General features: G+C 50.9%; 1 long non-coding RNA gene across 1 annotated transcript; it reads left to right on the top strand.

The window, feature by feature from the left end:
- The first annotated feature begins 6,143 nt into the window (after positions 1–6,143).
- On the top strand, positions 6,144–23,803 carry LOC146866734 (uncharacterized). The gene is made up of 2 exons (XR_014965781.1): positions 6,144–6,411; positions 23,120–23,803. It is a non-coding gene; the product is annotated as an uncharacterized LOC146866734 (long non-coding RNA).
- The last annotated feature ends 264 nt before the right edge of the window (positions 23,804–24,067 follow it).

Here is a 24,067-nt window from a genome sequence, read left to right as displayed (position 1 = left end):
CACAGAAAAAGCTTCTACAGTAATACATAGAACACCACACATCTCCCCTCTTAATAAAAAAACAAGAAGAGAGAATTAAAAACAAACAAAACAAAACGATAATTAGTCACGCAGTTTGCTTGGCACTCTTCTAATCCTGGAACCTCTTCGTAAGTTGGGACCAGAAGAAAGTGAAGATTGTGAATTAGGCGCATTGCCAGTTTGGGTGACCTTAGCAAGGCTGTAAACACTCCACCACTGACCATTATCAAGACGAACAGCATGACCTTTAATTTCAGCAATGGATTGTGGATATCTAAATTTTGACGATTCTTTTTGTAGTAACAAAGGATCTTTAACCCTAACCCAGTCACCAACAGTAAACCTAATCACTTTTCTTTTCCCAGATTGACACATTTTATCAAATCTGAGACGATTGAAATTGTCAGAAGACAACTTAGCCTTAGAGGCTTCAGAAGAAAAAGAAAAATGACCATTGAATGCCTTGAGTTTCCAAAAAGGGCACAGAGAGGAAGAAGCTTTTCTGTCTCTCAATAATTCAAAAGGAATAGCACCCGATACAGAATGAGGAGTTGTCCTGTACGTCCAAATCATATTACGTACAGACGTCTCGCAATCACCATGACTATTGAGTGTACTCTGCACACATTTAACCAGAACCCTGTTAAACCTCTCAACTTTACCATTCGATTGGGGATGATACAGGAGAGTGCGCATGTGTTTCACTCCCAGTTTGGCTAGAAATTCTTGCATGGAGACAGAAGTGAATTGCACACCATTATCAGTTAATTTCTCCTCAGGGACACTCTCTCTAGGAAAAACATCTTGCAGAAAACGAATGACAGCTTTGGCGTTGGGATTAGAAATGCCCCTTACCTCCACCCACCTGTAAAGATGGTAAACAAGTACAATGAAGTGCCTCATGCAATTAGGCAAGACATGAAAAGGACCAAGAAGATCAACTGAGACTCATTGCCAAACCCTGGCTGGACACGGTACAGGTTTAGGAATAGGAGTGCTGGTAGTGAGATGCTTGTCACTGTAACAACACTGAACATGAATAACCAAATTGTCAATGATCCGGTCCATGCTGGGCCACCAGAAATCATTTCTGATTCTGCGCTTGGTGACATTAATTCCCAGATGACCAGAGTGAGCGGTTTCCATTATTCTCAACCTAAAGACATCAGGGGGAATAAACTTGCCATCTCTGACCAGTAAACCATTCTCAATGGAGAGTTAATTTGAAATGTTGCAGTATGGCTGTAAATCAGTGGAAAGAGATCTCTATTTGGGCCATCCCTTGACAACTAAGTCCATCACCTGCCTAGAGATAGAATCATTAGAGAGAGCATCTTGCCAAAGTGACATGTCAGGACAAATGACAGTGTTATCCACATTGGCAATTATACACTCATCAATGTCATCCTGACTATAGGAACAACATTGGGGATTAGGGAGTCTGGATAGAAAGTCTGCCTTGATGTTCTTGCCCCAGCAATATGAAGAACAGAAAAATTAAACTCCAGGAGTTTGGTGGACAACCTAGCCAGTCTGGCTGTAGACCTTTTGATTTTGGAACCTAATAAAATGTCTACTAAGGGCTTATGATGCGTCCTAAGCCAAAACATCCTTCCCCAGACGTAGGATTTAAACTTCTCGATGCCCCACACACAGACGAGCATCTATTTTTCTATAACTGAGTACCTCAGTTCCACATCTCTCAATCTCCTGGATGCAAATCCTACAGTTACTTCCCTTCCACCATCCACCTGGGATAAAACAGCCCCCATGCCATAGGCACTGGAGTCTACAGTAATAAAGGTGTCACGACCTTCCACGTAGGATTAAAGAGCTGGAGCAGACAAAATGCACTCTTTAATTAAAACAAAGTGTTCCTGACATGTGGCAGTCCAAATGAAATCTGACCCCTTTTTTAACAAATTTCTGAAGCACTCAGTTAGACTGGCAAAATTCTTAATACATTTTGAATAAAACTCGCACAGACCAAGAAATGAGCAAAGTTGATCTCTGTTAATGGGATGAGGAGCATTAATGATACCTTCAATGATGCTGGGCTTGGGCTTGACACCATCCTTGGTGAGCATATGACCAAGGTATTCAATTTCATTCACTGAAAACAAACATTTATCTTCTCTCAAAGTGACACCATCACTCAGAAGTGTTTGTAAAACTAGTTCTAAGGCTTGGTTGTGTTCAAGTTCTGTGTTCGTATGTACCAAAATATCGTCCTGAACAATTACAACGTTAGGTACATGTTGAAACATCATTGTCATAACTTTCTGAAACACAGAAGCCGCTGGGGCCAGTCCAAATGGCATCCGGCAAAATTGAAACGTACCATCAGGTGTTACAAAAGTGGTAAGGTGGCGAGAATGCTCATCAAGAACAACCTGATGGTACGCCGAACGTAAGTCTAATTATGGAGAACCATTTGGACTGACCTACAACAATAATAAGGTCATATATACGGGGTAACGGAAAGTTCTCAACCCAAATAGCCTTGTTGACAGCTCTTAAATCAATGCATAAACAAAGTTCTCCACACCTTTTTTTGGCTAAAACGATAGGAGATAACCAGAGAGTGGCATCAACGCGTTTAATGATGCCGTCATCAAGCATTTTTTTAAGCATCACAGTGAGATCACTTCTTATACTATGCGGAACATTCCTCAATTTATGTTTGACAGGAGAAATACCCTCTCTTACTTTAATGGAATGCACAAAATCATTAATTTTCCCAATTATGTTTTCAAAAACCTGTGAGTAGGTGCCTTTCCATTGAGGAGAGTTAGAAATAGAACTAATCAACGAAACAGGATTTTTATGGCCAGGTCTAATACTCATACCAAATTCAGCTGGGTGCCACCACCCCACAACATTAATGCCTTTAAGGGCAACGTAAACTTTGCCATGGATGGTTTTGTGTTGAAAAGTAATATCAGCCCAAAAATAGCCAGCAAGATCAATCGTGCTACCCTCAAATGCAGTAGTAATGACATCAGGAGGTAGCAAGGCCATCTCGGACCAAGATTGTCTGTATTTATCAATAGAAATTATGGATATTCTGGCACCAGAGTCAATAAGTAGGAAGATATTGTGGGACTGAACAGAAACTTGGACCAAGGGATCCCCAAACTTTTTATCTGCATGTGAATTGTTAATGTTCACGTATTCAACGGAAACCACAGAAAGGGACAATTCTTCGCCTCTATTATGCAACACATCTGGAGAATCATTAGGAGTAAGATCTTGAACACTCCTAACTGGAAAGCGTTTGCCGCCTCTGCACACTTTGCCAAAATGGTTAGGCTTTTTACATTTCTAACATTCTTAGGAAATAGCTGGACAATTTTTAAAGTTCAAAAGATGTGAAGGCGAGCCACATCTATAACATTGAAAACCAGAAGAAGGACGAACAAAAAATGTGTTCCTGTCTAAGACTTCTTTGCCCCTTTTTAACTTGGCATCGTTGGAGGATTGTGGAGGGGCGGAAGAAGAGCTGGTGGCAGCTACCATGGAGCAAGCATTGGACTCCAACTGTTTAGAATCCAACTCTGACCGCTCGATAATCTTAGCGATATCGATGGTTTCGTCTGATGAAGGGTTTTTACAAGAAAGCAATTTCTGTTGAATTCTTTTGGAGTGGCACCTGCAAACAATTTGGTCTTGGATAAGCTGAGAAGTAAAGTCATGAAAATCGCAATAACTGGCCAAAACCTTTAAAGCAGTGATGTAAGTGTCTATGGATTCGCTTGGAGACTGAACACGAGTGAAGAATTTGTGCCTGTGAACAACCAAATTGACTCTCCCTTCAAAGTAAGTACTTAAATGTTTGAGAGCCAGTTGGTATTCATCCATGTCACCACTGGCAAGACCAGTGTAAGTGGGTAAATGGTCCTAGACACTTTGACCCTCTACACCTAAATAATAGTAAAGGAGACTCAGTTTCCTGTCAGGTTTGAACTTTGTACCATCAATGGCTCCTAAATAGGCATTAAACGACCTGAACCACAAGCGCCATTTTAATGGTGGTTCGCCTGGATCCTGTAAGAAATAATAAGGAGGAGTGACAGTCTGCATGATGCGAAAACAAAATAACAAAAACAAATATAAATAAGCAATGGATTTCAGACAATCTGGAGATAAACACAGAACGACAATAAGTGCATGGATTAATGAGAAAAGAATGTAACTGTAAAACAATATTACATTTGTATCTGTATATAAATAACAATACTGTAATCACAAAAAGATATAAGACCAGATGTAGGAATAAGTGTGTGAATCACTGAATCCACAGGTTGTGAAATTAACCTGAGTGTGCACAGATGAACATTAGTAAGTGTAGGTGCCACAGGAACCACTGAAAAAGAAGATAGCATGCAAGTGCTGATGCGCACGCATTCACCAGAATGCCGCTGCCCGCGTCCCACGCAGGGGGACATCAGCAGGGCAGCCCTCTAGTGGCCGCCCATCGGAGCCTCCCCCCCCCCTAGTCCATCGCTCCCTGAGGCCGCGCCTGTGGGGAGGGGAGGCCCCAATGGGCAGTGCTGGGGGAGGCGGGCCACTGGGCTGAGCGGGGCCAGGCCCTATTTATGCCTCCCGCCCTTGCAATTCGCCCCCTGCTTCCTGTGTGCTCCTGGCCGCGCAAGATTCTTCGTGGTCGTCGGTCGTGGTCGTCTCCGTCTCCTTTGTGGCGTCGCGTTGATTGTGGTCGGCGGCGGGGCGCGGTGTGGAACGGGATCCCGAGATGAGGTGTCTGGGGCCGGGGGAGCGTGTTGTCGCTGCCGGTGGTTGGCGCGGGGAGGCGTGTGTACTTTGCCGGCCTTTCCCCGCGCTAGGTGCCGGTGGTCGCGTGCGCTCCCGGAGCAGCGGTGTCAGGCGCCTCCCTCGGGGGTCTCCTGAGTGTTGGTAGGGACGAGAGTGAGAGTCGGTTGGGGACTGAGCTCAGGAAGAGCATATGCTGTGCATGTTTGGAGCCACAGGTGGGACACAAGTTAGGAAAGGGTCGAAGAATCAGATTGCAAGCGAGTGACGCGGACTCGGTCTAGCTGCTCCCCGTCCCGCCCCATGCCAAGTGACAAAACATAATTTTGCATTCTGGACATCTGCGTTGTCTTTTGCTGTTATACGTTTGAGCTGCCAAGTTCCAGCATGCATGCGGCTGTTGCCATAAAAGCACGGACTGGAGGTTGATTATGTTATGCGTGGCCGCACTTTACATGTTTAAATATGAATAGTGGTTTTCTTCGGTGTTCTTACCGTTGTATTCGTGTCCCTCAGAGCGTGTTTTCCTATAAAGTATATTTGGCATTTATTAAAAAATCCAAATCTCTGCCTTTTCTATGCAGACAATCTTCTGCTTGCGATTGTGTGGGAAAGATGGTCATAATGCCGCTGCCCGCGTCCCTGAATCTGGTGTGTCGCGGGTTGCGACGTAAGAGTAGTACGAATTTGCTACTGCACCTGCTTTTTCCCCTCGAGGTTCACTTTGTAATTTAATTAGGAGGTTGCCCCGGAGGTTACGGGTTTGGGGCGTAACCCCGCTCGGGTTTGGAGTGTTTGGGGAGATCAGTAGTGTGGGCAGCGGCGAGGCCCGTTTTCGCGGGCTGGACCTGGCGGAGGGCGAAGAAGGCGGACCGGGTGGCAGGGGAGCCTGGTGCGATCATAGTCGCTAGGAGTGGCTGCTGGGTGTGTGATCTTGGCTAAATTTTAGTGATGCTCTAAGATCGGAGTCACTGTGACATAGATGGTAGTGAGTGCTTACAGCGATCCGAGAGCAAGTGCGTGCCGCGCATCAATTACCGCACCGTGCCTAGATGACCGGCGGCTAAGGTGCGTGTGTATTATCCCCCCCTGCCCCCCCACTCAAAACCTTAAGCGGACGGGACGAGGGGGCGGCCTCCGCACCGACTTATTTTGGGGCATGCCTCCCCGTCATCTCCTGTCACGAAGGGTTAGCATTCTAGTTGTTTATTACAACTACTTTCTGCGGTCCCATCCTTCCTCTGTTTCTCTGGGGCTCTCTCTTGCTTACTTTTATCCTAGTCCTTCTTCCTTGTGTATGGCAAGCTTCCTGCCTGCCCTTTGGTCCAGGGGTGGCGCGATGGGTACAGAGTACACCTGTAGTGTTGCTTAATAAGGGTACCAGCAAGTGTCGGAGTGCCTGTTAGGGAGAGGAGCTGAAGAGCACATTGCGAGATGCAGCGGCTCAGCGTAGTACTGGGGCACGTCCTTCCAGGGGTTCAGGGCTCACTTGGAACCCGAACGAACTCATTGCAGGCTGCGTCTTGCTCAACGCTTCATCACAGGGACAGTCCCGATGACATTGTAGTGGTGCACGGGCTGCGCACTGCCATCTGCAAAGCCAAGCGAGGTGCCTTCAAGGTAAAGTAGCACCACTGCTTATTCAGTGCCTCTCGCGGTCGTTATTTACTCAGAGACTTTGTCATTCCATGCATAGTCCCACTCACTTAGGTACCTACTGCAGTCACTTTTGGTGCAGATTTATATAGCGTGAACTCGACCCGAAGCTATCGGAGCGCTTTAGATGAGCACCAGTTACGTTACACGACACATTCTTTTTGGAGCATTGCTCAGCGCATGAAGCCTCAGGTTAGATCCCCATCTTCTCCGTTTCTTTCATCATGAGCGCAGCGGCTCGACGCGCATCGGAGCGTGTTTCGTTGCGGTGGGGAAGCAACCTCCTCTGTTGCACTTCAGGCCCTCGGCATTTGTCGGTGTTTTGTGTTTATATGCAGTTGGGAGATTAAGGGGGGAGAGGGGGGCAAGCCGACACCAAACACTTTATTGTGTGTGAAAAAGGCCGCTTTATTGAAACAGGTGCATATCACAATTTAACTCCTTGGCCACTGCCTTACAAAACTAACGCCTCGCTATACAATAACCTCCTGACCCCTTGTGTTTTCCCCCCACCCCTACGATCCCCACATCATTTCCCCCATCCCCCCAAAATACAACATAACCTTCCATAACCAACATATAACCCAATCCTACACCATGTAACCTTTCCCAACTCCCAAACTCCCCTGACCGTAACCCCAACCTGCCTTTAGTGCAACTGTAACTAACCAACCTCTAATCTAAACTTATCCAACCTGTCTACCCTTTACCTGTCCCTGGACCCACATTACCAAACCTCTAACAACAAACTCTAGCCAATCCCGGCCAACTGTCAACCACCCCGCTTGCACCTGCTCCAAGCGACAATACATCCAACAGCCCCTATGTACCTGTTCCAACAAATGCTGCCCCCAAACCCGCAAAAGTGCAGTCCCAAAACCCCTAAACCCCTCTAACCATAGGGAGGGTGGGTGGGAGAAAACTTTAAGCTAGCGCACCCAGCCACCAGGTCACCAAGCCTAAAATGGTGGCTGGGATATCGCGCGTTTTGCTTATAAAACCCTTGGGCTACTACCCCTGGATTTGGGCTACATTTGGGCTATCCCTCAAATGTAGCCCAATTACTTACAAAATGGCCGTTCGGCCACGCCCCCCTCTCCCCCCTCCCAACCTGCCCGGGCGGCAGACCTCGCGGTGCTCGGCTGCCCCCCAGGCTCCCATTGGGAGATTAAGGGGGGAGAGGGGGGCAAGCCGACACCAAACACTTTATTGTGTGTGAAAAAGGCCGCTTTATTGAAACAGGTGCATATCACAATTTAACTCCTTGGCCACTGCCTTACAAAACTAACGCCTCGCTATACAATAACCTCCTGACCCCTTGTGTTTTCCCCCCACCCCTACGATCCCCACATCATTTCCCCCATCCCCCCAAAATACAACATAACCTTCCATAACCAACATATAAACCAATCCTACACCATGTAACCTTTCCCAACTCCCAAACTCCCCTGACCGTAACCCCAACCTGCCTTTAGTGCAACTGTAACTAACCAACCTCTAATCTAAACTTATCCAACCTGTCTACCCTTTACCTGTCCCTGGACCCACATTACCAAACCTCTAACAACAAACTCTAGCCAATCCCGGCCAACTGTCAACCACCCCGCCACCCAGGAAAAGGGGGGAAGTGTCGGCGACTGCGCCTCTTCCTCCCCTTTTTCTGCCCCCCCCACGCGCCGCGACCCCGCATGACCTAACGCCTATAAACTCCCAACAGACGCGCCAACACTTCTCTCAACTCCAACAGATACAGATCCATTCCCATCCTGGACAAGTGCACCCCATCATCCCTGAACATCTCCCGCGCATCGTATCGAATGTCCCCGTGTGCCACACGGTCAATCCCCAAATGCCGACAAAACCTCACCATCTCCGTATTAAGTTTTCGCCGCGCCTTATCTACCGCACCTGGGTTCACCGCCCCCCTCCAACTCCTCCGGGGGACAAACTCCGTCCACACAATTGAACAACCCGCCCATCTCTCTTTAATCAAAGCCAGGTCCTTCTTCATCGCCCGCATTAGTGCCAAACCTGTCTCCCTTACCATGTCGTTCTCCCCCAAATGAAGAACCAATACATCTGGGCACCGACCTGCCCTTAAGATCCCGTTCAACACCGGCACCAGTTCCTTCCAACGCATCCCCCCCCTACCCCTCCACCCCACAGAGAACACATCTTTATTGAAACCCAACTGTTCCCCAAAATAGCTCTCCTGCGCCTGCAATTGGGCCCTCCTCACGAACGAGTGCCCCACAATCCAGATAGACATTTCTCGGGCCAGGGGTCCCATAACCGAACCTGAAAAGAAAAACAAGAATGAAAACCTATCCACAACCTCTGAAAAGCTCCGCTGTACTGTGTAAAGACCCTCTTTGCCAGTTTTTTTTTTTTTTTTTTTATTGTGTCGCCCCCCCCCCCGGCTCGCTGCGCACATAACGCTGGTAGCAATTCGAAGACCACCTTCCCAACTTCATGATTTCTTCCCTGTCCCAACCCCTCGCATGCGCCTCCGACGCTGCCCCAATGCGAAACGAGTGCGTGCCAAAACCCTTTTCTTCGACCCCCAGAGTCCTAAGTGCTTTCCTCAGTACTGCCAGCAATTGTGAAGCTTTAACGCCTCGCCCCTGCTGATGGGAGAAGACCAGTCCCCCCAGACCCCCAGCGCACGCCCTCCACCGCATGCCCCAGCGGAACGGACAAACCCTCGGGGATCGCCCTTTCCTCAACGTAACCCACTTCCCCCGACTCTCCTGGTCTGTCTTTGCCTTTCGCAGCCAAATGCTCACTACCCGTTCCCCAAATGATACCTCCTCCCAGGTCAAACCCCGTTCCCCTTTCGACCCCAGCAGCTCCGACACCCGAAATGCCCCAAAAAACATCCAAGACATGAGCGTGGCGAACAGCAAGGCCTCCCCACTGTCCCAGCACACCGCTGGCAGAACCCACATCACCCTACCTAAGAGCTCCCAGGACAGAGGCCTCCGCACCCTGGCCACTCTCCCACATTCCCGCGCCCAGCCTTCCAAAATCCGCGCCCCCAGCTCCCCCGCGGATGGCGCATAACCCCACAACAGCTTGCCGATGAACGCAACCCTCGCCAACTTGCCCACTATAGTCACCTTTGTCAAACCCCTCTCCACCAAATCCAGAATAAATTGCACCACGTCTTCCCGTCTCTCCGCCTCGGAAGCCCGCCATCTCGCCCCTGCGCGAACAAACTCCTCCCATGCCGCCCTGTATGCTAGTTTCGTTGACCGCGCCAATGAACCTAGAACCAATTGTAGCATCCGGTATTGCCTACTTCCCAGAGTTGGTTCGGCATCCTGGTCGGGTTCACGTCCGCGTCCTTGGCGAGCCCACGGAATCTCCCCCACTGTGAACGAGACAAGGCATCCGCAATGTCATTGTCCACTCCTGGCACATGCACCGCGCGAAACGCAATATCATGCCTCAAACACCCCAGCACAAAAACCCGCAACAGCTTAAGCACCTGCGCATCCCGCGCCGACTGCCTGTTCACCACCTGGACCACTGCCATGTTGTCGATCCTGAACGTGACTTTTTTGTGGGCCAGCAAAACCCCCCACAGTGTGACTGCCACCACTAAGGGAAAGAATTCCAAAAACGCGATGCTCCTGCCTCCCTCTAACCAGTCCTCGGGCCAGGGCTCCGCACACCATCTCCCCTGCCAATACAGACCAAATCCCTTGCTCCCCGCTGCATCCGAGAAAATCTGTACGTCCCAAACCATGTCCACCTCCCTCATCAAAGGCACCCCATTGAACTGGTGCAGGAAAAACTGCCACATGCGCAAGTCCTCTCTCACCCCTGCTGACAACCTCACGTGATGGTGCGGAGGCCTCTGCCCCTCCAGTGCGCGCCCCAGTCGCCTACAGAAAGTCCACCCTACTCTGACCACCCTACAAGCAAAATTGAGATGTCCCAGCAACACCTGTATGTCCCTGACCGTCACCTTCTGTCGTGCCAACACCCCGGTCAGCAAACTCAACATGTTTTGTTTCTTTTCCTCCGGGAGGCGTGCCTCCATGCGGACCGAATCCAATTCAATACCAAGGAAGGCTAGTGCCGTACTGGGGCCCTGCGTTTTTTCCGGGGCCAGCGGCACGCCCATGTCCCCCATGATCTCATGGAAGCTGTCCAGACCCTGCTGGCAGTCCGCGGAGTCTGAGGTGCCGACAAAGAAGAAGTCATCCAAGTAATGTGTCACACCTTGGTGACCCGTTCGTTCCGTAAACAACCATTGTAGGAACTTGCTGAAACATTCGAAAAGTGCGCAGGACATGGAGCAGCCCATCGGCAATGCCTTGTCCACATACCAGTGACCGCCGAATTGTATGCCTAACAGATCCCAGTCATCTGGATGCACTGGCAGCAACCGGAAAGCTGACTTGATGTCGCACTTTGCCATCTGTGCCTTTGCGCCCGCGAACTCCACCAGTGCCATGGCCACGTCAACCGATGAATAGGACACAGTGGCCGCGCTGTCCGCAATAAAATCATTGACCGACCCACCTTCTGGCCATGACAAATGCTGAATGAGGCGAAACTGGCCCACCTCCTTTTTAGGTACCACACCAATGGGTGACACAATCAGATTGGGCAAAGGCCACTCGCAAAATGGTCCCGCCATGCGGCCTTCCTGTACCTCCTTGTCTAGTTTTGCCTGTACCACTTGTGGATGTTCCCTCGCTGATCGCAAATTGTCTGCCCATCTCCGGCCCCTCGGCCCCTCATACCCCAATCTGAACCCCTCTTGAAACCCCAATCTCAGTGTTTCCGCCGCCGCCCTGTCCGGATAGGCCCCCAGCGCCCCCACCAGCTGCTCTACCCTAACCGGAGTACGAGCCCTTTGCCCCAGCCCCCCTCGCCCCCCTCCCTCCTCCTCCCTGCTGTGACTGCTGCTGGGCTCCAGCCTTAGGGGCTCCCGACTGCCAATGCTGCCCGCTCTGGCCCGGACCTTGGGTCCCCCAACACTTGACCAGCGGATGTCGCTTGCCGCAGCTCGAGCATTCGTGCCGAAACTTACAATACTCTCTCGTGCATAGGCCTTTGTTAAAGTCCCAGCAAGCCCCTTTGTCTCCTGTCGTCCCTCTGCCGGCTCCCCCCACCCCCCCGCGGGTGGGACCCCCTCGAAAGGGCTGGTACACAAGCGGCAGCCCGCTGGCCGTAAATATAGTCTTCCCCGACCCCGCCAGGCCCATGGTATGCTGCCATAAATCCGTATCCAACTCTCCCCATTTTGCCTCCGCATCCCATGCCATGCGCGCCCGGAATTCCTCATCATACTGAGCCCAGGCATATCCACCCCCCGTAATCTGTGCCTTCCTAATGACGTCCATGTATTTAAACATGGCCACTGACCTCTCCGGAAACTTCTCGCAATACACGCTGGCATATATCAGAAAAGCCGCTGTCCAGTTTTCTATTGTCAGCGGCACCTTAGGCCTTTTTGCGAGCTCAAATTCCTCTTCCTTAGAACCCTCTTTCGCCCTGACCTCTCTGTGCAGGAGTTTGAGTATCTCCACATACTCCCCTTTCCAGATCCGTTCCTTTGTTGCCAACATCAAGTGCGCCCCCAAGGGCTTGGTCACTCCCATATATGGTAACCGCTTCACCTTCAATTCCTTACTTTCCAGTTTTGTCTCCTCTGCCTTTGCGTCCCCTGTCCCCTTCTCGCTTGTCCCCTCCTTCTTGGTCTGCCCGCTGTCACCCTGCCCTACTCCGTCCGTGCCCACAGCCACATCAACCACATACGTACCTTTGCGCAATCTTTCCCCTACCCCCCCCTCCACCCCCGCCCCCCCCCACCCCTCTCGACACCATCCTTGGCCGCCCGAGCAAATGTGCATTACCTGGCGCCAGTGTCTCCGTCCGTCGCTCCTCCCGACGTCCAGTCCTGGGAGCCGAGCTGCTTTCCCACCTTGATGTCCGACCCGTGGGCTGCGCCTGGCGTCGTGACACCTGTAAGAAACTAGCCACAATATTACTCGCCCCCCGTCCCTACCGTCTCCCACCTCACGCAACTCTCCTTCCTCCATGCTCTCCTCCTCATAGTCCAATTCCTCCTGTCCTGCACCCCCAGCGTTCCCCGCTGGACCTGCCACCTGCTGCTTAGGAAAACAAACAACATTCCTATCGGTGTTCCTCCGTCGCTGCCCCCCGGGGCGCTGTAACCCCGTGGGTGTTGGGGCCGGCGAGCCCGTCTCGGGCCTACTTGTGCCAGCCGCGTCGGGATCCCTCGCAGGTACTGGGCACGCCGCCCGAGGCTCCACCCTCCCTTCTCCTTGGCGTCGCCAGGCCGCTCCCAGCCCTGCCAAGTCCGGTACCCCGCGCTGTTCTCGCTGCCGCTCCGCTACCTGCAAAGGAAAGGAATGGTCTGGTGTGCTGGGCCTACCTACTTTCCTCCTGCCATCCCATCCCCGCTTGCCAGCCCCCGACGACTCCGCGACCCATGCCTTACCCACCACGCTCAACTCCGCCCCTTTGTCGTCCTCCCCCTCGCCGTCGTCCCCGTCGCTCCACTCCCCCTGCCCGCTCCATCCTACCCCATGCCCGCTCGACCCCACTCCGACCGCGCCACCCCCCCACACCCCTCCCCCCTCCCTTCCGTCTCCCCCGCTCGTACGCCCCCGACCCCCGACGCCCCCCCCAACCCCTCCGCCCAGGACTCAAATATATCCAGGCCTCCCCAGTCCCTCTCACTGCCCTCCGACTCGAATAGCACTGGGGATTCCCCCCCTGCTGCTTCCCCCCCCAGGGCCCCCCCTACCTGCCCCCACCCTTTGTCGTCGCGCCTCGCCACACCCCTGTCCCCTCCTCTCCTCTCCCAGGTGCCCGCGTCAAACCCCCCCCGCCCCTCCCCGGCTCCCCCCCAGCCACCTCATGGCCCGACGCGATCGCCACCCCACTGAAGGCTGCGCTCCCCCCCTCCCCTGACCCCCCACCGTCTGGCTAACCAGCCGATCCATGCCTCCAATATCCAGGCCCGGGCCGCCTGCCCCCCCCCACGCCCCCCCACTCTCCACCGCTGAACCCTCCGACCATGGGGCCGCGCGCCTCCGCGCTGAGCCGGCCCCCGATATCCCTTCGAACCGAGCGCTCCCCCCGGGCCCTTCCCCCAGCCCTTCGTCCTCCTCCACATGCTCTCCCCGCCCCCGCGCGCTCCGCGATCCTCCCCGCGTCAGCGCCTGGCCCTCCGCCGAGTATCCCCTCGCCGTTGCCCTGGATACGGACGCTCCCCGGCTTACGGAGCGGCCCGCGTATGATTTAGGCCTCGCCTGGGAGGCGCCCGGAGCCTTCCCCCGTCGCGTCGCTCGTCCCCGCCCCCTCCCCGCCTCCATTCCCGTCTCGCTCCCCTCCGCTACGCACGCTGACCCCGGGGCAGCGCTCCTGACATATGCGCTGCCCCTGTCACTCACCGCTCTCCCCGACGGACTCCCGGGTGGCGAACAAGCCGCGACGGCGGCCGCCACCCCCGCGGACGCGCGCCTCGCCGGGCGCTTCGTCCAATTGGCCTCCTGAACCAGCAAGTCCATCCTCCCCGCCTCGCTCAACAACCGGATAGCCTCCAGGACACGATAGTCGCCGCAAGACATGCCTCCAGGTACTTTTATCACTCCTACTCTCACCTACTACTACACCCGGAAAACTTTAAGCTAGCGCACCCAGCCACCAGGTCACCAAGCCTAAAATGGTGGCTGGGATATCGCGCGTTTTGCTTATAAAACCCTTGGGCTACTACCCCTGGATTTGGGCTACATTTGGGCTATCCCTCAAATGTAGCCCAATTACTTACAAAATGGCCGTTCGGCCACGCCCCCCTCTCCCCCCTCCCAACCTGCCCGGGCGGCAGACCTCGCGGTGCTCGGCTGCCCCCCAGGCTCCCATTGTGCAGCCTCGCACACGTTACCGTGTCCTCTGTGAATCAGACGTTCATGGGCCGTTTGGAAGCTAAGCAGGGTCGGGACGGGTTAGCACTTGGATGGGAGGCCAGAATGTGATCTACAGGATGCTGGTGCCTTTGCTATGAGTTTAGGCCCCTCTTATGCGGGCAAATTAAGGTCTTATAGCAGACAACGCTGGATCTTGGGGTCCCCCCTAAAAATAAATTGGGAAGTCTGAGAGTCTAGCGCATTTGTTAAGTAAATAAAAATATGACAGATACGGAAATTGATCGTGGGTTTTAATGGAATTTTAGGGGCGTGCTGAATTACATTAAGCATAACCAGCATAGCGCAGGATACAAACCAAATCATTTTGCAACTAATAATAATTTTCTAGGGATACCCAATGAAACTTGTTTGTCGGGCGGAAAATAACAGAGTTCAAACTTTACCTACTTAAACTTATGCTTTCCATGCACAACTAGCTAGGATATTTGGGGTCCGTAACAAGAAATTACTCACACATATTTCCAGGACGAGCACCCCCCTGTGCCAGCCGGTTAGTTGATAGCCCTAGCCTGGACTGACACAGCTAGATCCCTACAGCAGCCGCCTGTGTCTCCAAAAATATCGAGAAGAGAAAAAAAAAAACTGTTTTACACCATAGGTGTTTGGCGGCAGTATTGTATTTTTGGTGACTTACTGTGCTGGCAGAAATGTGAGGGGCTAGCGAGCTTGGTCCTTACTAGATCAAAGTTGGAGACGGGTGTGTCAGGGAGGGCCTTGACACACTAAGCTAAGCGTGAGCGGGTGGTTCTTGGTGCGTGGCACCGCCTCTTATTGTTCAGCTCCGGCGCTTCGGACAGACTTCCAGTTAGCACTGTCGGTCTAATTTTAGAGAGTACCACTACAGCATGCAGTGAGTAATTCAACCTCATTAGGTTGCCACTGCCTGCTGCCCAGGCCATTCTATAAGCGGTGGGAGTATGGAATAGTCTTTACTGTCACACTTGGTCTGGTGTCAGGGTTAGGAGCTGTGATGTTCTGGGAGTGGCAGTGCAGCGGGAGCCGTGTGTGGGGCTAACTGAAATGGCCGCCTGTCGCCAGTTCGGGCACTTATTTGCGCGAGTGTAAGGGTCAGTAGTTATTGTGTGCAGGTTTGGCAGCACGGCAGGAGTATGTATGGCGCATTATAAGGGGCCGCCTAGGGTCAGTCCTGACAGAGTTATACGAGTTAAGCACTTATGTGCTGAATTGTGAGGTCTTTGGACACAGCTGGGCCGGTGTTAGGGCAAGGGGATTGGGGCGGTCACAGTCCTTCTTGCCCGGGTTTCGAAGCATGGGCGCAGTCACATGGGCAGAGCTCCTGGTTGATGCTGATCTTGAACTTATTGCCGGTTGGGAAGTCTCGACGTAGTGGGAGACATACAATATTCGTACATCCTCCAGTTACCTTCAGTAGATCTGCTGCCCATTTCTCGCGCGCTCCTTACCTCACCCAGCCACTCATTTCGCATGCTTTCATTACCTCCCCCAGGGCCGGACCACCAGATGAGCGGTACCCTTCCTTCAGGTTGGGGCCCCCCCTTTGTAAGTTAGGGTTGCATTGGAATGTTTTTCGGTCTGCTGCGATGCCTTTATACTTGTGTGTTTTGCCACATTCTGGCTGTCAGCTAGGTGTGTCGACAGTGGCTCGCGTTTGGGTGCGCATTGAAACAATGCGGTGATAAAGTGTAGTTGGGTAGACAGTTGTAAGGGGGATGTAACTTAAAAGTCACTGATTAGGATTCACACAGCCCCTTCTTTCCAGAACCATTACATGTACAACGCAGCTACAGGTTGCCTAGGCAATGAGGCACCTACCTGCCGACAAGTTTGGCTTGTAGGTATAGTGTCCTTTTATAGTACGTAGCTTGAGGCAGTGACAGAGGCCGCATTATGCCACACAGACGCATTTTGTTGTTAAGAGTAGGATGGTAAGGTAAAGCGCAACAGGTTACGATGATTTGGAATCACATCGTTATTGGTGTTGAGAGTGAGGATTCGGCGGTGCTGGTAGTTCGCCATAACAGGAAGGGAAGAGCTGGGGGGGCCTTCCTTCCGAGGGGGCCGCTGTTTATCTTGTGCAATTCCTCCATCCACGCCTTTTATTAGGGGCTCCCCCGGGTGTTGTGCAGAATTGCCTGTTTGCAGGTGTGGGAAGGCCAGCCCAGCTTTCGTATTCGCAGGCAGTTTAATCTGAGGTAGAATAGCTCTCGGGGCCATGCAACTGAGCTATAATTGGGGAATTATTTCACTATATGCAATTAGCAGCACTGATTAACCAATAGAGGGGCTTGTTGCATGTTGTGCCCAGTGTGTAGTAAATATAGGGATGCGATGACGTGCTTAGTATGGTACGTAACTGGAGCTCATTACTGCTACTACCGTCAATATTATTAAACCCAACAAGTACTCGTGGTACTGCTATGTACACCCACACAATAGGTACTCTAGAACGCATGTCGTCCATTACACACACCTCCAGACAGGACTGCCCCTCCTCCTCCCCTCCAATTCTTGGGGCAATAGGGGCCCGAATACTTGTGGGGTGGCAGGCCTGGACAGAGGTTGGTGGCAAGCTCCCACATCATACGGTAGGAGGATTTCGGAGAGTCTTGGGGCGGGTCACCGGCCGCTTCCTCTCGCTGTTTGTTCTTTTAGGTCTGGTCGGGCCAAGTGACGGTAGAGAGCAATCATCGCATGGTATATCTGGGCATGAAGGAACGCCAGACAAGATTGTAGCGTAGGTAGATAGTGGTACTTATCGGGGACTGGAGGTTGGTCGCAACGGCATGCTGCCATGCAAGGGGACCATGTAACTAGGTCACGTACATCAGGCAGTGACAGGTGAACTGGGACCATATGTACTAGTATATACAGGAGTGGTTCCCACCACGGTTGGTCAGATGGAAGCTGTCATCTTTATTCTCACTGGATACCCTTACTCCAACACTCCTTTGTAAGCTGAGGATGCCTGTTGACGCTGTTAGACATGCTATTAGTTATTACACCCACCTGCGTGCCTTGGCATGGTTTGTCTCGCATCTGGGCCAGTTTGGGGTTACTGGCGAATTGTTTGCTCTAGGGCTGAAGCGGGCGCTACTAGAACAGGGCAAGATTGATTAGGCCAGGCAGCTTGACAAAGGTCTTTTCGGCACTGGCTGAATGGTGCAGGTTGCGAAGTAGTGCCATTGCAGAACATAGATTTGTCAACATTCTGCTAGGAAATGATTAGCAGAGGAAGGTATTGAACCATGGTGAGCAATTGGTTGTGGGTTCGTGCTCAACAGGAGCAAGGGAAATGCTTTCTGTTCCATCAGGCTACAGGTACAGTCTATAGCACCAGAAACTTTATAGCTGCTATTTTCACCTGGGGCTGGCAATGTCCGCTAACTTTGCAGCCAGACACTGAATAGGCAAATACACACCCTGGTATCTGTCGGTGATAAAACGCAAGGTTGGGTCTACACTCAAACAGGCACTCTATGGCAGCTGGGGCGGGAGTGTGCCAGTGCCCGGAGGGTGCGGGTTGCCTGGTTAGGGCTGCCTGTTGGGAGGGAGCTCTAATACGGATAGCCGCATGAGCGCGTTTGCAGGCAGAGATACTTTTATGGCAGGGTGCCAGTTGCTCCAGTTAGGCGCGTGTTCCTTGGCAGAGTCGGGAACATCCAGAATGCAATGCTGGTGGTCAGCCTGCGGTCCTGCTTTTCAGAGGTGTCTTAAGCTCAGGCATGGGTTAGAGGCCGGGGTCTGCCCTGGGGATTCGTGTTAACAGGCAGCTGAAGCAGCAGACCTTAGAGGGGCTTGGGTCGGACCCCTGGTTTCAGGGGCAGAGCCTGGTCAGCTCACTTAGTAACCTGTCATTTAGTTCGACAATACAGGTACATTTATAGTGAGTAACGGTAAGGGGTGACTTCTCCCGCCCTCTAGCACTGCCTGGCAACTTGCAGGCTGTGGAAGTGGCCTTCCCACGGGGGCGATTGGGTCCATATGTTTGGGGCAAACTCCTAGGAGGCATATTTGGGCTGCAAAGTAGCAGGAGTGCCACTGGCATTCCCAGTATTAACATAGTGAGGCATTTATGCGTTGTTCCCCCTGGGTCACGCTGTCCTGTCTGCTCGCTGGTATGCGGCCAGAACTTTGGGAGGGCTAGGCGTCACATAGGGTGCTGACTGTTGGACGGTGATGGCATACTCCGACTAGGGCTAGACTCAGATAACTGAGGTTAGAGGAAGTGAGCGGGTTTGTCAACTCTTACCTCCACCCGCGGGCACTTTCTGGAGGAGTGGCTTGTCATAGGTATTGTTCTTCAGCCATGCAAGGTAACATTGGACCAACGCCTATTTTTAGGTTTTGGGTCACTTCAGTCAAAATCTACATAGAATGGAGGCACTTGCCTGAGGGGGCATGCCGGCATGGGCTACGACTGGTTTGGCTGGACCTGGGGAAGCCCGGTTATCAGTTGCAAATTATTGCTGTTATTTACGGGTTACAGAACAGGATCCATAATTTGGCCCACTAAAGCCAGCTCGCAGGGGCAGTGCACCTATAACAGCGAAGGGAGGAAGGGGGGGCTCTGGCAGCGACGGGAGCCTCCCCAGAGCTGTGGCGGAGTTACAGGGCGATCTGGAGGCAGAAGGGTACAGTAAGGGTACCTCTGCGACAGGCGGTACAGTAAGGGTACCCCTGTCCGGCACAGTAAGGGTGCCCGAGCCAAGGTCCGGGAGCCGAAGGATGTTCTGCGAAGACCGCGACGGCGCCCCGTTAGTCCTTCGGGCGGTTGGGGGGCCTAACCAACCGGGGGTGTGCCATAACACGCTCCGGGAGTATTAGACAGATCACGTGATCCTAAGGAGGATCCGAAAATAATGTGCCGCACTGCCGGGCATCGACCCACCGTGCGTGCCGGCTCGCAAGGCGGGCGGAGCAGCGAGGGGCTGCTTGCCCTGGATGGCCGGTAAGATAACCCACTCTATCGTCATACTTATGTTGTATGAAATAAACCTGCAGCAGTTCTTCACCCATAACTAATGTGTCAGTGTAATCTTTGGGTGATGTCTGTGCATACGTGTTGAGTGGAGCGGATGACGGTGTGGTCACTATGTGTGTGGTTCACAGAAACCACTAAAATCAAAGATTGGCGTGCTGGTACCAGGAATACGCCGAAACAGGAAGTGACGTGACGACGTGATGAAAGGAACCGCAAAAAAATCCCACGATTCCACAAATGAGTAGATGCAGCAATGCGGTGCACGACAAAGCGTGAGACCGGACAAGTACAGGAGTGAAGAATGGCATGGCTGGCAACACAGTGGTAGGTGCAGATGAATAAATTAGCTGAAGCTGTCTCACGCAGCTGGCATGGCGCAGAAAGCAGCAAGAATCGAGTATGCCGTGTCTTAAACTGGAGCGGTTTCCCACAGGCTATACAAAGTGTATCAGACCAGCAGAAGACAGCCAGTATCCAATATCCAAGCTGGAGTGGTCTCCCACAGCTCGGATGCAGTGTAGCAGCCTGCCAGCAGGGAATTGTATCCAGGGACAACCAGGTATTGTAGCATGTCCAAGGAAACCAAACAGAATGTAAAGAAGGAGCGTGAGGAGAAGCGCTCGAGCAGAGGCCCACAGTAAGATTAAAAAATCAATACTGGTAAACACAGGGCTCACGGAGTTTGCAATTAAGAGTGCCAGATCTCCCCAAATATAAATGAAGAGACAGCTCAAACAGTGAAAACGTTTATGGAGTGGAAACGATGAAAAAGAAATGATCCCTGGGCCCGTTGAAAATGTAAAAAAAACACAGTACCTTAAGAGTGTGGCACAAAAAGAGCTTGACCAGACAAAATACTCATCATGCGGGGCAGTCCAGATCCCATGGAAGTCGCCAATTGTAAAGACGCAATCCAGCAGATTTGAAGTAAAACAGGAATCTTTATTCCAGCAGCAAGTACACAGGTCAGATGGGCCCAGTGGATCAGCATCAACTGAAGTTGATGTTCTAAACCACTGTACCCATACATTCTAATACAGTATAACACTAAGCAGAGGGACAGAACAATCCCAACATTCCATACCACAAGTAATGCAATAGGAGAGCACAGAAAAAGCATATACAGTAATACATAGAACACCACAGGACAGACACACAACACTATTAATATCATAAACTAACAGCATACAGCTCCAATACACATGACAAACAAAAAGTATTCCGATACATGAACACAACCTAGTAATCATGTCAACACTGTTTGGGAGTCCATACTTACTCAAAGGACACATCACTGCAAGCATCCTGCAAGTAGCACACATCCACACATATGCAGCAACATCGCACCACCTACACATATCAGGCCATGACAATACGTAGAAATACACATCACTGTATACTCACAATCATGTGAAAAAGTTGTTGATGAGCTGTGTCTTAACATCCCCCTCACCCTCATCATCACTGGCAACATGACCCAGAGCAGGATCCTCCACGGCTGGCGGCTGGCGGTTATCATCATACTGGATGAGAGCCAACTCCTCCCTCACTGCCAGGTTGTGTAGCATGCAGCACACAATTATGATTTTGCACACCTTCTCAGGGGCATATGGGAGGTCCCTCCTGTCCTGTCCAGGCAGCTGAATCTGATTTTCAGTAGACCAAATGTCTGCTCTATCACTCTCCTGGTCCGCCCATGTGCCTTATTATAACGTATCTCCGCCGGTGTCACAGGGTTCCTGAGCGGTGTCAGCAACCACTGCATTTTTGGGTATCCGGAGTTACCTACATACAAACCAAAAACATTTTACGGGTCTGAAAAGAGGTTTAAAGACATTGTTTAGCAAAAACACACAAGGGAAACAGATATTACACAGCGACAAGCCAGGCACGCTGGTTCTGCAGCTGTGACATCATTGTTGGGATCCGACTAGTACGCATGATGTAAGCGTCGTGTGCTGAACCAGGGAAACGTGCACACACATGGTATATTGTCATGTCCGGCAGACATACCACCAGGGCATTAATGGAGTGGGAATGTTTTCAGCTACGGTATGTCTGCTCATGTGCTTGTGGTGGTACCAAAGCCACATGGGTCTCATCTATGGAGCCTATAACATGGGGCATCCTTCCCAGTGCATAAAAGTCACCCTTTATGTCAGTGAATTGTCCTGGGGTTGGGAATTGTTTGTACTGGTCCACGACATGCAACATCGCCTTCAGAACATCGCGAAGCACACGGCTGAACATCCCACCAGCAGAAGCCACAGTGTGCTGGATGGTACCGGTGGCAAAGAAGTGTAGGGCTGCTATCACCTTCACCTTGGGGGTCAGCGCCGATGGATATGACCGCCCCAGTTGTAAATGTGGTGCCAACTGCTCTGTCAAAACCTCAATTAGTGGTCTGGTGAAGCGGTACCGTCGGTTGCAGTCATGTTCCTCCATGATTGCTAGGTCTGGGAGCGGTCTATGGACAGCTGGTCTCTTGCAGTACATAGGTGAGCAAAGAAAGATTGTCAGTTCCCCCACATATGTTGCAATGTCCATGCCAAATATCACATGCTACATCATAGCAAGACACAATTACTTGATGTGTGTGCTGTTAGGCATGGACACATATGTCAGCTATGTGTCCCAAACTGACATCCCAGCTCAACATGATTACGCAACAAGTGCAATGCTGCGCAGCGAAAATTCTATGGGATCTGTCACAGTAAATCTGCACACATGTCACATACCAAACACACACCGCAGTGACTAGTAAGGATAGATGTATTCCCCACATGACAGGTGCTATGTAAGCCACACAAACAAGGATCTTGTCGTGCCACATGGACACTGTCCGGATGTAGCGTCTGATGCACATGTACCAACACATCCATGAAACCCTCATGATTTGCTACCATATTGGTACTCGGGGCATACATGGATGTCTGTGACACACAGACACAACAGCAACTCACATGGACAAATCACATGAATGTTGTGAACGATTGACATCTACCACATACGATTAACATCTACCACATACACTAAGAAACATGTGTGTAGCACAATACGCACGTACTCAGGACCAAACACAATGGTAGTTCTGAGACACCCTGTGACACACAGTTCATTTCCCCTATGAGTCAGGGTGTATGTAACGTCATCACAGAATGTGCACCCTGAACTGTGTACAGGCTTCGGGGTTTGATCTTCAAAGTTGTCACTCACAGTAGTGATGTGCCTCACACACAATGGTTTCTGTCCACATTACACATGGCATATCCTGGGAGTGTGTGACACTAAGTCCCACATCCAATATGACATGTGGAGCCATATACACACACATGGCATGAAGCCTGAAAAGTTCTACTGCTGGAGCAGAGTTTTCTGTTTGAAAATTCGTTGGTTTTTGAAGCTCTGGCATGTCTATTTGTCATACTAATTTATTAATCACTAATAATTAATTATTTGTCTTGTGCAAGTGTGTTTATATTAATCAATCCGTTTGTCATAATAAGAGAGAGTTACACGTGGGTACGCATAAATGTGCTGTTTAACAATAATGTGCGTGTTTTCATGTTAAAACGTTGCTATGTGCTGTTTATTTTTGAGCACAAAACGCTTTCCGAATTAATGCTTTTCTATGTTGCAAGTGCTAGATAATTGCATACACATAAGGGTATTAGTGGGGTTAACACTGTTTAATCACTATGCTGTGGTAACGTTGTTTTTGTTTCTTTTAATTAAGATGGTCTATTGTGGCCTATGGTGGCCTAGACAAAGATGGCCGATTTTGTAAGCCTGGCCTCGATTTGAAAGTAGAAAACCGTGATGGGAGAGAGCCCTGCTGAATATGGTCCTGAAGTCAGCTGACCACAGTCCTTGCTTGCCTTGCTAAATTTCCGTGAGGACAGCAGCAGCCTGGGTAATCTTCAAGTGAAATGGAACGTCCTTGGCAGCCTTGGGAAACAAAGGAGCCTTAGAGAAAGACTCTGAACTATGGTTGCATTGCCGAGGAGAAGTAGAACTAACAAGATACATTTATGTTTCTTGGTTCCTGTTCCGTAGTCTTTATTTTGTGATTTTTCCTGAGCGGAGATTTTCAAATGTAGCAATGTTACATCCTTTCCTTCTCGCTCTGCTCAGCGGTCCAGCGGACATTACAACTTTTCTATGTATCTTTCTTTTGTTCGATTCAGTATAAGAATTGTTAGCTTAGAGAGGCCACTTGCCACTTGCCATTTGCCTTTGCCGCGTACCGAATCTGCGTTGCTGAGGATTGATGCTGAAGGGACTTCGTCTTGAGAGACTTTACCGAGAGACTTGTCCTGACCCGTTCTGACATTTAGCTAGAATAGGTAACTATGAGAAAATGATTTATTCCGATTGATTTCCATTTTGACTAATTTTAGATAAAGCAATATAATTTGAACATGGTGTTGGATATTATTTCTTGTCAATTATTGTGTATTATATTTTGATTATTGTCGTATAGGTTGTATAGATAATGTTTATGGACAGTCATAATAACCAGGTCTTATCGACCTCGATATAGATGCAGGGTGACTAGGAGTTTTCTTTCCACAGGTTTATTGCTGGTAGAGTATTTGAGCGTATGTTAGTGAAATGGGCCCTAGCGTATGATGAATGTATGTGCGTGTAACTGTGAGATTACTCTATCTGTGGTAGTGGGAAT

This window comes from Triturus cristatus, chromosome 1_2, assembly GCF_964204655.1.
Source record: "Triturus cristatus chromosome 1_2, aTriCri1.1, whole genome shotgun sequence".
NCBI lineage: Eukaryota > Metazoa > Chordata > Amphibia > Caudata > Salamandridae > Triturus > Triturus cristatus.
Note: the sequence above shows the minus strand (reverse complement) of the source record. Positions and strands in the feature narration are given on the sequence as shown.